The sequence below is a fragment of the Hetaerina americana genome, unplaced genomic scaffold (genome assembly GCF_022747635.1).
Source record: "Hetaerina americana unplaced genomic scaffold, ioHetAmer1.1.p SCAF_47, whole genome shotgun sequence".
NCBI lineage: Eukaryota > Metazoa > Arthropoda > Insecta > Odonata > Calopterygidae > Hetaerina > Hetaerina americana.
The window spans coordinates 2,413,221-2,427,003 of record NW_027287063.1 but is presented as its reverse complement, the minus strand read 5'-3'; the positions used below and the strand labels follow the sequence as shown (position 1 = coordinate 2,427,003).

The 13,783-nt window shown below is 43.8% G+C and overlaps 1 protein-coding gene across 1 annotated transcript in view; it reads left to right on the top strand.

The window, feature by feature from the left end:
- Positions 1-7,248: 7,248 nt before the first annotated feature.
- LOC139693353 (uncharacterized) overlaps positions 7,249-13,783 on the top strand; it is a 112,943-nt gene continuing 106,408 nt past the window's right edge. The window contains exon 1 of the transcript XR_011702041.1: positions 7,249-7,323. The gene's annotated coding sequence lies outside the window, so the exon portion shown is untranslated. The remainder of the gene's footprint in view (positions 7,324-13,783) is intronic.

Below are 13,783 nucleotides of genomic sequence, written 5' to 3'. Positions count from 1 at the left end.
GATCTGAAAGGAACCCAAACTTGTTTTTAGTTGTTCGTGAATAGAAATTTACGGGTTGCTGGAGAAAAATTTATTTTATACTTTTGTGGCAGTTTGGCACAAAATAATTGTTTTGGTATTGCACAATTTTTGACTTGGAAATATTTTTTCCCTGATTTGATCTGAACGCTCTCCTTCCTTTGCGTGCGTGTGCTTCCCGCGATGGATTCGCGTGACTCCTCCTCCCCATCTCTCCGGAAATGAACGCATGAGTTTCCTGGCAACGCAAACATCCTGGAGGATGGCAAAGGATGATAGGGACTCCAATCTTGTTTTGAAGTACAATACAAGTAGAGTACAAATATTTGAGTTGAAAACTTCAAATGTAAACTCATTTCCCTTAACACACTTAGCCATTGCTATAGATATAGTATCCACCCTTGCTGCATAATATATCTGGCGACATGTAAACCGGGGGTGGCAAGAAAATTGCTGAGCGATTCACCCAACTTTGATGGAGCTTTCATGATATTGCCATCGGGCAAACATGATCATGCGAAGACTCAAGTTGACTTAACACCGGGAAGTTAGCAAAACACCATTCTCAATTTTTTAGTGTTACCCAAGGAAACCAAGTTAAAGCGTGTAAAAAGGAACGGTGGAGTTAAAACAAGGAAGTGAGAAGTGAAAATACTCCTACGGAGTGTGCCCGTCTATGGCTTAGAAACTTATGAAAATCCAGTCCAGAGCAAAATGAAAGCCTTGGGAATCTTGCTGGAGTAGGATTCTTCAAATCAAATGAAGGGAGATAAAAAGGGGAGTTCGATCGCCGCACCAATGGGGAACACCCAGAGTGCTGTCGTGTGTCTTATCGATTGGCTTTTCACCGAGATTCGCGGCGAATATCGTTTTACTCTAGAAATACCCCTCCTGAGAAATAGACACACACTATTCTAGCCCAGAAAAGTTCTAGACAAATGGGAAGGTAATTTTTGGAAAATTAAAACTCTCCAGGATTCAGCATATGCGCCACTTTGATTGACATCATAGTAGTTAGTAGTGGGAGTAATTTTTATGGGAGGTGACTGACAGCTGAGGTCATTTGCGCCATTAGGGATGGATGGGAAAGGAAGGGTGGAGAGAAACCCGGCGTCGGTATTAGCTTACTTTTGTCGAGAGGTGCCAAGGGGTCCACAGTTTAACGTCCCATCCCACCATCATACGTCGGACTCACTCAAAGTGCTCTCCACAAAGCACCTCGAGTAGGGATCGGAATACTACTGACAAATATCTGCCCGGGCCCTCTCGGTGGCAATCCAGTAGGTTAGCAACCGCACCATCCCGATCCCAGAGTGACATCATCTTTGGTTGTATTGAATATTTACTTTGATATGCTGAAGTGGACTATTTTGTAACCAAAGTGCGTACGAATATTGGTTCCTTTAGGCGTGTAAAGAATCTAATGAATAACTGATCGAAGCACTTTTCCACTTGATGACCTTTTATTTATTTTACCACCGGGTGTCGATGTATTCCATCATCATCAGATGATGATGATGTAATACATCGACACCCGGTCGTAAAATAAAAAAAATTATCAAGTCGAAAAGTGCTACAAGATCAGTTATTCATTAAGTTCGACTTCCACCACATCACGCCTGAAGCTACTCAATTTGTGTAAAGAATCATTTTCATCCTTCATGTTTTCTGACTGCAGGCTTCTTTCTGCCAGTACTTAAAAATGCTTTCCACTTGTTGTGCCTTGGGCGCAGGTGTGTGAGTGAGACAGCGAGGGATTAAAAGCGATAGCACTCCGCTCATAAATCACATCGATGGAAAAAGTACCGGCCCTGGTTTCTGCAAGAGGGCGTGCATGGTAGTTAGAAATAATTTCACTCCAAACCAGCGGTTTGTAATTGACCTGAATGTGCATTTATTAATCGGCGTCTCCTCCAAATTATGGAAAAACATCCACAGGAGTCCTGAGTACGAGCAATTGCCCATGCCAAGGGGTTTACTCTCATTCAATCACGGGACGCATCTGTCTAGTTATGAGTTTAATACGCTCCGATCCCTGACTATAATCAAACACGTACTATATTCTCCCTGCAGGGGGTTTGGAGTGAATTGCGTGCGTGTGGTATCCCTGGAGGGGGACGAGGCTCCTTGGACTATTTCACAGTCAATCTACGCCGGCCATAGAGCTCTTCTGTCGTAATTACATCGAGAGCGAGAGGCGTGTATAGGGAGAGGGCAGATGCGGAGAAGTGGACGGGGAGCCCGGCGTCGGCGGCAGGAGACCCTCGGACGAACGAAGGGCCGGCCGGGAGGGCAAGGGTGAAGCAAGAAGTGAGACCTCACTTGGCGCCTCCGAAGCAAGAAAGCGCTCCCGAAAGGGGAGTCTGGAGGCCCGCAAGCAATTGATCTTTGTGTTTGATTTCTCAGGCAATAAGTGAAAATACAAAGGGGATATAATTAGAAATAAGGTATATTTTCTCCCGTTTCAAATGAGAACAGTTCAAAATGACAGTTACATCCTTCTACAAACTACCTACTATGCGGTTGCGATTAAAATTTATTCAAATCGCTTAAGAATTTTCTGATTAATATGCATTATGTGAACAACAGAAGATCGTTATTTGGACATTATCTCCCGGGTGCCTTTCTCCTCATTGAATGCCCTTTTTATTCGCTGTCTACTTGAATAACTCAAGCAGTCTTTGCGCTTGTAAGACTCATTTATGGGTTCGTCCAAATCTATCGATTCTCCTCAATCCATGTCATCGGTGGCGGAGTCTTCCTCGCGATCAAGCGATTCACCCAAAACCACTCCGATCGATCCCGTGATCGGAGCGGAAGAGGGGGGGGGGGATCGGGGGGTGGGGGGCGATGCAAGAGGCGGCGACCGCGGCTGCGCGGAAGACGGCCATCCTTCCGCCTCCCCCACCGGGCCAGTCGAAAATAATCAGAGAGGAGGGCGGGTGCGGGTGGAACTGAGTCGAGAGCGAAGTAGAACTAATGAGTGTTTCTATGAGAGATCGTCGCGGGCGATAGTGCGAGGTCGTGGTTGGGTGTGGGAGGCCTCAGGGCCGGGAAGGAGGGCCGTTGCCCTTGATTTATGGTCGCGGCGGTTGCTGTCCACGGGGCGACTCTCCGAATCGGGGGCCGATGTGGTGTGTGTGCGGCTCTTCTCATCTGCCGCCGCCCCCGGGGGCAGGTGGAGGAGTGTGGGGCCCTCGGTGGACCGCCACGGGGGGCGTGGGACCAGGTGTGAAGACGCCGGGGTGGGGGCAGAGGAATAACTTTCAGGAGGAATAACCATAACCTGGGAGGGCCCCACCCCCGCGATGGGCCGCTCTCACGTCCTTAAAAAAACATCGCAGCGATTTGGAAAAAACGGAATCTGCCATTGGACGGCGCAACACTTGGTCCAAATGCGTACCTTTTCCACGACCAAGACGAGCAAAGCATTTGATGATTGGCGGTAATGTAGACTATTTCTCAGTTTATTAAAATTTCTCGTTGCGCCTCAGCCAGGAGAATTGAAGGATTAGTCTCGAAAGTATCCCTTATTTTTGATTATTCTTAGACGATGACTTCTTTCGATGAAGACGATGTTGAATGGAAACCTCTTACCTTCCGGGGTGGAATGGGGTCGGCCTTGGCTCCGAGGTGACAGAAGGGATTCTATGGTGAATACATTCAAGAATTAATTATTAGTTATTTCGGTTGACATATCATGTGCCCTACCTTCTTTTTGACTATGGGTGTAAATATGCCGCAAGAGTCTCTCTGGTCTTATTCGCTAAAGGGTTGTCCTTATAGTGAGGGGCCCTCTGACGTAATTAAATCCCAACTTTGGGATTCATTCTTGAAATGGATATAATTTCCTTAAGATTGCAATTGCATTACTTTAATATGATATTAATAATTTATCTGTGTGGTCTGATTATTCGTAAATTGTAAGTAATTTTATTATTTGTCGAAGACCCGATATTTTTTTTATTTTTTGTTATTTAATGAGCTCAAGATTTTGCGCCATTTTAATAGTGCATAAGGTTGTTTGGCTATTATGCAATTTTGTTGTTGATTCTGCCTCCCATTTGTACTGAAGTTATCAGCTGGTAGTGGAAGGGCAAGTTACGCTTTGCTTTCTATTTTGCAAGGGCCACCTTTGTTTCGCCAATTTTCGCTTCTCCTGCTTCCTCTGCGGACCTCTGCTAACTTTTTCACCTGCGTGTAGAAGTTAGCGGGCTCCAGTTTTGTTTTAATTTCATTTTCCCGTAAAACGAAGCATTATCAGAGAATCTTCTGCTGAGAATATTTCAACAACTATCCTTTCACCTTTAGTGTAGCAAAATGAATGTCCCGACTCAAAATTCCCACAAACTTGATCCAAATCTTCATTTTACGCTCCAGTGACCTCGGCGCAAGAGAGGGTCAGGCGGCGACACCTCAGCTCTTCGTTTCTTTCGGCTCCGCCAACCCAAGTGTCGCTCGGAACCTCCTCTATATCATGTGGTCCAATTATGCATCGATGGGCTGTCAGATTAACGTCAATTTTCGTCAGCCACGGAGGAATTTGCCCTATTTCTCGTCCTGAAGTGATCCAGATAGTGAAAACGGATGTACAGATGTTAGCTTTGAGTTACGCAATCCCAAGGAGTGTATGTGGAGGCTTCTCTTGGGAGTCGGCGGGAGCAAGCTACGCCCGACGAGGGCCCGCCCCCTTTGGCCCCCTCGGTACCCCTCGCCCCATCCGACACGCCAACCCCGGCATTCGTTAGAGGGAAGATTACTAAACTCTGAGCGCTGAGCAGTATGGATACGAAACCGGGTCTTTGAGGCGAGAGGCCGAGTGTTCGTAGATTGGATACTCTTGAGATTCGGGTGTGGAGAAGAATGGAGGAAAAGAGTCGAAGAGGAAGGAAGATTGAAGGAAATATGGCGAGAGAACAAAGGAGCATGTTGGGTACAATCCGAAGAAGGCGGAAGGGGTGGGTGGAGTCGGAGTTGAATTCCGTGATGGAATGGGGAGAAGGTAAGGTGAGCTGGGCAGAGAAGGAAGGAAGGGATTAGGCGATTTAGGCATGTAAAACGTTCACGCGATACGTAGAACATGCTGTGTACCAGGTGAGAACCGTCCAAAACCAATCTTTAATGGATATATAACATAAGAATGAAATGATCCCAGCTGACATAAAATAATTCCAAAACATCACCAACTACAAATGTTAGTGTAAGTTGACATGCCTTAAAACATTCTTCGCAATTAATAAAATATTTTTCGGCAAAATCAAACTGTAAATAATAATCAATACGCCATTTTTTACGCACCTAATCGAATTTTTACGCGGATCATTCTCGAGGATGAACCAGGGCAGCAAACAATATTATTTATAAAATATCAATTATTAATTATATGTAAGCTGTTATAACCTCGCTTTGCAAATGCCTTTTATGCACAGGACACGTGATATTTCACCAACCCTTGTCAGAAAGGAAACCGAATTTGATGAAATAATAACCGAAATTAAAGGAAATAAAAAAGAAGCCATAAACGAGTAGCCTGCAATTAGCGATAAAACTATTTCTCTCATTACATTGTGCTTTGCATTCAAAATTCAAACGTTATATTTATTGCACTATTGGTACAGCGGAGAAAGCTTTTTCTAAGCCAAAAATTCACCATTACGCATCCTTTTTTTACTTAAATTCCAATTGCCAAGCGTCGCACCAACGTTGTACTCGATACCATTTGGAAGCAATTTGCTAAAACTAATCTACGTCTACATAATACCCCGCAAGCCTCAACTATCCTCAGGACTCCGGATATCTCTGTCAATCATTGCATCATCGGCGAATAAACGTATGTTACTAGTGACTAAGGAGATAATCTCGTTAACGTAGCTAAAGAATAAAAGAGGTCCGATAACACTTCTCTGGTGGACTCTTGAAGTGACTTCTACTGCATCAGGGCTAACTTTATCTATGTGATTTCCACATTTTTCGGGCTGCGTCCGCGTATGTCGTTTAAATGCACAACAGTTTCGCCAGCTATCCTGCTGGCGTCCTCAGGTCAAGGATGAAAAGAAGCTCGTTGTCTCGTTTATTTAGGGAAAATCCGGCGCCAATACCGGGAAATTTCTTGGCCAATCAGGGAACGTCCTCATATTTGCGCGGAATAATTCTTTTCCACGCACTGTGGAGTGGATATCCATCCTCCCTGTTAAAATTTTCTGGCCTTTTAACGATTTCAATGGCCTCTCCGATTATCATCGGGAAGTATTTTTCTTCTTTCGCCATTATTTTAGCGTCGTCGAACAGAATAGAGCGTCCGGGTTCACTCCAGGCGTGCTCAGCGATGGCCGATGCTCTACACTGTTTGGCCTTGGTTGCTCTCTGATGTTCACTCATGCGTGTTTTCAGCGCTCTGCATGTTTCACCGATGTACCATTTGCCTCAGGAGCATGACACTTGGTACACGCCTTCTGATATTAACGGTGAAATTTCATCCTTGTGCCCGGGTAAGGTGTCAGCTATCTTGGTGACGCAGTTGAATCTGGTTACCACATCATGCTTTCTTAACACCCGCACAATTCTTTCCCAAGTCCCTGCGATGAAGGGGATGGTGACGTAAGCCTTCGGTTGTGGTCTGGAGTCTTCCTCCCTGTCAGGAACAGGGAGGAAGACTCCCAGGTTTGTCTCTTCTTTTCTTCCTTCTCGGCCCTTTTTTGGATCATATGAGCGCTGTATCTATTCCTTTGCAGGGCAGTTGTCAAGTGTTTCTTCTCGTTGGGAATAGAATCGGAGTCGCATATTTTATATGCTCGGTTGACAAGTGTCTTGCGAGTGAATGCAAGTTGACAAGTCTACCAGTGAGGTCTTCTGACTGGGATGGTGGTGCGATGCAGCATTAAGGTAGCGGTCGGTGTGAGTAGGCTTCCTGTATACTCTGTGTCCAAGCCTCCCATTCCCTTTATTTCTCTTCACCATGACGTCCAAGAAGGGCAGTTGATGATCCTTTTCCACCTCCATAGTGAAGTGGATGGCTTGATGCAGTGAGTTCAGATGTTTCAGGAACTTTTTTAATTCTCCCTCTCCGTGTGACCAAATGACAAAAGTGTCGTCGACATATCTTAGCCACAGTGAGGGCCGCTTGTCCCAGGATTCCAGTGTTTCTTTTCGAAGCTCTCCATGTAGAGGTTGGCCACAACCGGGGAGAGGGGTGAGCCCATCGCAGCTCCTTCCGTCTGCTCGTTATGGTCACCATTCCATAGGAAGAAGGAATTGCGGAGGCAATGCTCCACCAATCCTGGAAAGTCCTTAGGGATTCCGCGGCAGGTGAGTTCCTTCATGATATTTAGCGATTCCTCAATAGGGACGCTGGTGAAAAGCGATTCAACGTCGAAGCTGACCATGAGATCGTTGTCATGGATGGTGATGTTTCTTATTACGTCAATGAATTGCGTCGAGTTTTTTACGAAGCTGGGTGTCTGTCCGACGTGGTCCTGCAGAGACCGCGCCAAGTATTTGGCGAGTCGGTAAGTCGGAACGTCAATCTGGCTCACAATCGGTCGGAGAGGTATATCCTTCTTGTGAATTTTGGGCAGGCCATACAGTCTCGGTGGTTTCGGTGCAGTCGGAAGCAGGCTTGAACTTTTGAACTAACTTTATCTATGACTACACTTTGTACCCGACCATCCAAAATGTCTTTAAAAAAACCCAGGATATTTTTATCCATGTTTATATATACACAAACATAGATCATATGTGTGTGTATATATATATATATATTTTTTTTTTTTTAAGGTAATCTACCGGTTAAGGTAGGTTTTTGGATGGACACAACTACCAAACAAATATTTTACTATTCCTACAAAACACAAAATCCATCATCCTACTCTATATCAGGTACCTCTTCATCTCTGAGTACTTTCTTCCTCCCTTCATCACGTCCAACATCCCTATCCTGTTCCTTCCCTTTCCTCTTTTGCCCAACATTCTACCCTCTATCACAGTCTTCAACAGCCCACTGCCGGTCAACACCCCCTTCATCCACTTTTCCTTCCTCCTGGGGATTGCACCCAACAAACCCCTCTCTTCGCCCAACATACCAAGTACTTCCTCATTTGTTTTCTTCTCTGTCCATTTAACCTTCTCCATTCTTCTCCACACCCACATTTCAAAAGCCTCCAGTCTACGTCTATCCTCCTGCTTCAATGACCACGTTTCCGCACCGTACATAGCTACGCTCCATATCAAAGTTTTCACGAGTCTTTTCTTAACATCCTTACTCAAAGTCCCTGTCATCAACTCCCTCCTCCTTGTGAAAGCCTCTTTGCCTAGCGCAATTCTTCTTTTTACGTCCCTACTACTTTGACCGTGTTGGTCCAAAACACTACCGAGATACATAAACTGTTCTACCTGATCTAGTTTTGCCCTCCTACTTTAATGTTTTACTTTAATGTTCATGCTCCATGATTTTCTCTACCGCCTGATTGTATTCCTTCCTTTTCAACCAATTTAATGCTTCTACATTCCATTTTCTAACTCGCCGCCCCTGCCTTATCTTTTTGAAACGTACCCTACATTTCATACAACTAAATTGTGGTCTGAGTCCGCATCCGCTCCCGGGAAGCTGTGGGAATTTATCACACTGTTCCTAAACCTGTGTCTAACCAGGATATAATCCAGCTGATACCTGCCCGAGTCACCTGGCATTTTCCATGTATACCTGCGTCTTTTGTGGTGTGCAAACCAAGTGTTGGTGATGACTAGTCCCTGTCTCCTGCAGAACTCAACTGCTTTCTCCCCGCGGTCATTCCGCATGCCTAAACCGTAGTCCCCGACGTTGTCACCATCTCTTCCTTCGCCTACCGTCGCATTCCAATCTCCCATCACTATAAAATGTTTCCCTGCAGGAACACACGCGATTATGTCCTCTGACTGATCGTATATCCTATCGACCTCTTCTTCCTTATGGTTGCTCGGTGGCATGTATACCTGAATAATAACTAAGTTCGTCGGTTCTGCTTTTATCTCTACTAGTAGTATTCTATCTGTTACCTGCTCTATGTTGACTACGCTTCTTCCTACCTCTTCATTTAATACTACGGCCGTATTGTACCGTATAATAAAATCTGTGGAAAAGTACGAGTCTTTCTTTCTTTTTTAGTAATGGATAAAAATATGATGGACTATACAGATATTTTGAGTCCTGGCAACTACGGGGCTCGGCCCAATCGGCCGTGTGTCTTGCCCGGCAGCGGGGGAGGCAAGGCTTCCGCGGTCGTCATCCAACGAAACCCTTGCAAGGGAAAACCAGCAGCAGCAGGAGAGAAGACGTTGGAGAAGAAGACCAAATTAGTTCAAATAGGAACGTGGAATGTTAGGACAATGATGAGGACAGGGAAATTGGAGAATGTCAAGCGAGAGATGGAAAGGGGAAATATAGATATTTTAGGTCAATGCGAGGTGAGATGGAGAGATAGCGGGGATTACTGGAGTGCTAAATATAGATTAATATACAGCGGCGGGGACAAGAGCCAACGAGGGGTGGCCATAGTATTAAATGAAGGGGTAGGAAGAAGCGTAGTCAACGTAGAGCAGGTAACGGATAGAATACTACTAGTAGAGATAAAAGCAGAACCGACTAACATAGTTATTATTCAGGTATACATGCCACCGAGTAGCCGTAAGGAAGAGAGGTCGATAGGATATACGATCAGTCAGAGGACAAAATCACGTGTGCTCCTGCAGGGAAACATTTGATAGCGATGGGGAAACGGAATGCAACAGTAGGCGAAGAAAGAGATGGTGATGAGGTCGGGGACTAACATTTAGGCACGAGGAATGACCGCGGGGAGAAAGCAGTTGAGTTCTGCAGAAGAGAGGGGCTAGTCATCACCAACACTTGGTTTAGACACTACAAAAGACGCAGGTATACATGGAAAATGCAAGGTGACTCAGAAAGGTACCAGCTAGATTATATCCTGGTTAGACACAGGTTTAGGAACATTGTGATAAATTCGCACAGCTTCCCGGGAGCGGATGAGGGCTCTGACCACAATTAAGTTGCTATGAAATGTAGCGTCCGTTTCAAAAATATAAGGCAGGGGCGGCTAGTTAGAAAGTGGAATGTAGAAACATTAAATGGTTTGAAAAGGCAGGAGTACCAACAGGCGGTAGAGGAAATCATGGAGGATGGTAAAAAGCTAAGTACTATCGAAGAAAAATGGGAAAGTATCAAGAAAAGGTTGTATAAAGCCGCAAAAGACACTATTGGAACCGTTTACGCTAAAAGGACTAGGAAACCATGGATCACAGATGAGATGATTAAAAAGATGGATGAACGGAGAAAATGGAAGAATGTCAATACAGAGATAGGCAAAATGAAGCACAAAGAATTAAACAATAAATTGAGGCGGGCAACATATAAAGCAAATGAAGCATGGTGGAAGACGCAGTGCTAGGATATGGAAAGTCTGCAGAGGAAGGGTGAAATCGGTGCGCTGTACAAAGTGTGCGCTGTGCGCCGTAAGTAAAGTTAAATCTTTATCGGGAAGTAAGAAAGGGAGATCAGCGATTGCAGTTGGAGATAAGGCGGGTAAGGTAATAGTTAACGCAGGAAAGATCCAAGAGAGATGGAAGGAATATATAGAAGAACTATATAGTAAAGAGCTATAGTAGACCAGCAAGGTTAGACATTGAAAAGTAACATGACGTAGAGGAAGATGGCTTAGGTCCAGGCATACTAGACAATGAGATAGAAAGGGCATTAAGGGAGATGAAACTAAATAAGGCCGTGGGGGTCGATAATATTCCCGAGGAACTTTTAAAATGCTTGGGAAAATGTGGCAGGAAGAGGCTATATGGGCTGATCCGTAGTATTTATGAGGAGGGAATCATCGCAGTACGGCGCAGAAACGTGGTCATTGAAGCAGGAGGATAGACGTAGACTGGAGGCTTTTGAAATGTGGGTTTGGTTAAGAATGGAGGAGGTGAAATGGACAGAGAAGAAAACAAATGAGGAAGTACTTGGTATGGTGGGCGAAGAAAGGGGTTTGTTGGGAGAAGTCCTGTGGAGGCAGGAGAAGTGGCTGAAGGGACTATTGACCGGCAGTGGGATGTTGAAGACATTAACTGAGGGGAGAATGTTAGGCAAACGAGGAAAGGGAAGGAACAGGATAGGGATGTTGGACGGGATGAAGGGAGGAAGAAAGTACTCAGAGCTGAAGAGGGACCTGATGTAGAGTAGGATCTTGTGTTGTGCTAGGGGTCACGAATTATTTAATTAGTAATTATGTCCATCCACAAACCTACCTTAACCGGTAGATTACCTAATAATAATCTTTCAGCAAACGTTCTATTTCATAATTTGACATTTCAATTTTGGATATCGGATGGCCGATTTGGTAAGCTATCGGAGGAAGTCGGTGAGATATTAGTGAAGATACTTTGAAAGTAGACATTTAATAAGTTAACCTTTTCTAAATTGCTGGTTACTCTTTCGTCATTATAATTTTTGAGTCAATTAGCAGTTAACTTATTTCTTTGAATCTCTCTGGCGAACGACCCAAATGCTTTTTTATCCTCGTTTAAATTTTCAGCTAATTTGTTCTTTTTACATTCGTTTAAAGCTTGTCGAAGTTTCTTCTTGTAATCCGCCCTAAATATCTTATAATATTCAGTGTTCTCTCATTCTGTGCGTAGCTAGAGATATCGTGGCGTGATATAGATTTGAACTTTTTAGGATGCCGCTTTTCATGATAATATTTTACTGGTGCGCTTAGCACGAATGAACGTCTTTCTGCGTTTTCCGCTGATGGCTGCACTCCGCCGCTACATCAGGTCATGACGACAATCCGAATTAAACTTAGAAAAGCGCGTGGTGATGAATTTTCGGAAAAAAGAGAAATTCCCTCCCGAACGCCTACTGCATTGGGAACACCGAAATTAAATGTACAGACTCGATTAAATACCTAGGGGGAAAAGAAAAAATATCTTGTCCTCCCGCTAATATTTTAATATTTATTTATTTATCTAATATATGTGGGAGAACAAAATATTTTCTTTTCCGAAATGAATCGCTCCCACAGAGTGACGCCTCAAACCATTCTGAATACTTAGGCATTAGCCTCACTCGAGACCTCTCCTGGGTGAAATAAAGATGGGGAATATGTTTATAAGCTAACAAAAAATTAGGATTTATTAAAAGATTGTTGAGGAAATGTGATGAATGCGTCAAATAGAAATCTTATCTTTCGCTGGTTAGGCAATCCTCATTTAGAATATACTGCTAGTATGTTATGGGATCCTCGCGAAGTTGGATTGATTTCCGAATCGGATCGCGAGCAGCGTCGAGCAGCTAGATTTGTAAAACGTTGTTACGATAAACTTGGGAAGCGTGCCCAAAATAAAAAAGCTAGGTTGGGATGGTTAAATTACAGATTAAATCTATTGCATAATTTGGAAGGAGGTCTCTTTAGCAGTGATGACGTTGAAAATGTATTATTACCCCCATCGAACTACGGCGGGAGAGATTATGCTCATGAAATTCGAGAGCGTGGAATCAACAGGTTAAAGAAATGCCATTCTTCCTTCCAGTGATAAGGGATTAGAATAGCACTGTCCGACAACACCAAGGGAAACATGTTCTTCTTTTTTCATTCTGTGTAGCCTATTGTGCTGCCTTTATATCATTTAGCGTGAGTTAATTTCATTATTGTTGCTAACATCTGCTGCCATGTGCATAGAGAAAAATATCTCGCTTAGATCCATAGTAAATGAAAATGTATTTATCATGGTCCACGTTATTTGAATTATTTTACAGAAATATACTGTAGCTAAAAATGGAGACTAACTCAATGTTGATGTTTTATGCCTGGTATGTAGTCACACCCCCACAACACCCTGGCGGTGGCTTGAAGAGTACCATGCAGATAGTAGATGGATAGAGGCTTACCATTCAACCTAACCTAATGCAATTGCAGCCAAACAGAAGTTCTTGATATTTCTTACGATCACCGAAACTAATATGAAAACTCGATATGATTCCATGTTGATGAAACGCGAGATCGAAATTGAACAGTAGCATTAATGGCACATTTAATGAAAATATGAATCCTCTGAAAGGATGCCTTCATTAATTGCAGGAAGTAGGCAGAATGAGTAAACAGACGTGAGTGGATGAGTTTTTATGGAAAAATTTGTAGCATGGGTGAAGGATGAATTTAAAGGAAGGAAGATTGTGAAGGAAGGATTTATTCAGATCAGTATTATTTCCTATTCCGAAAATGTGAGAGGCAGCCAATTGTGAAAGCTGTAGAACAATAGCCTTGATTTTACACACTGCTATGGTGGGGCTCAAAGTCACTAATAAGAGAATGGACAGGAGGGTGAACGGCGGAGATGATCAATTTTCGGTCAAAAAGGAAAAAGGCGTGTGTGATGATATATCAGCAATGATGTCCCTAAAAAATAGGAACATAGAATACCATCAGGATGTATTTGCCTGTACATTGGAGTTCGTGGAGACATTTGAGAGAAATTGGGTAGAATTAATGAATGTATTGCAGACAATAGGAATAGATTGGAGGGATAGAAGACTTATCCTCAACCTTTGTAAGTCTTGTTGAACTACTCAGGCGCGAGTGGGGGACGGAGAGTCCGAATGGGCAGGGTTAGGGAGAGGATATAAGGCAGGGTTGTCTATTCTCACCGGTGCTCTTCAACGTATACACGTGAAAGAAATGATAAAAGAGGCATGGAGAACTGGAGGCTGGTATAAAATTAGGAGGGA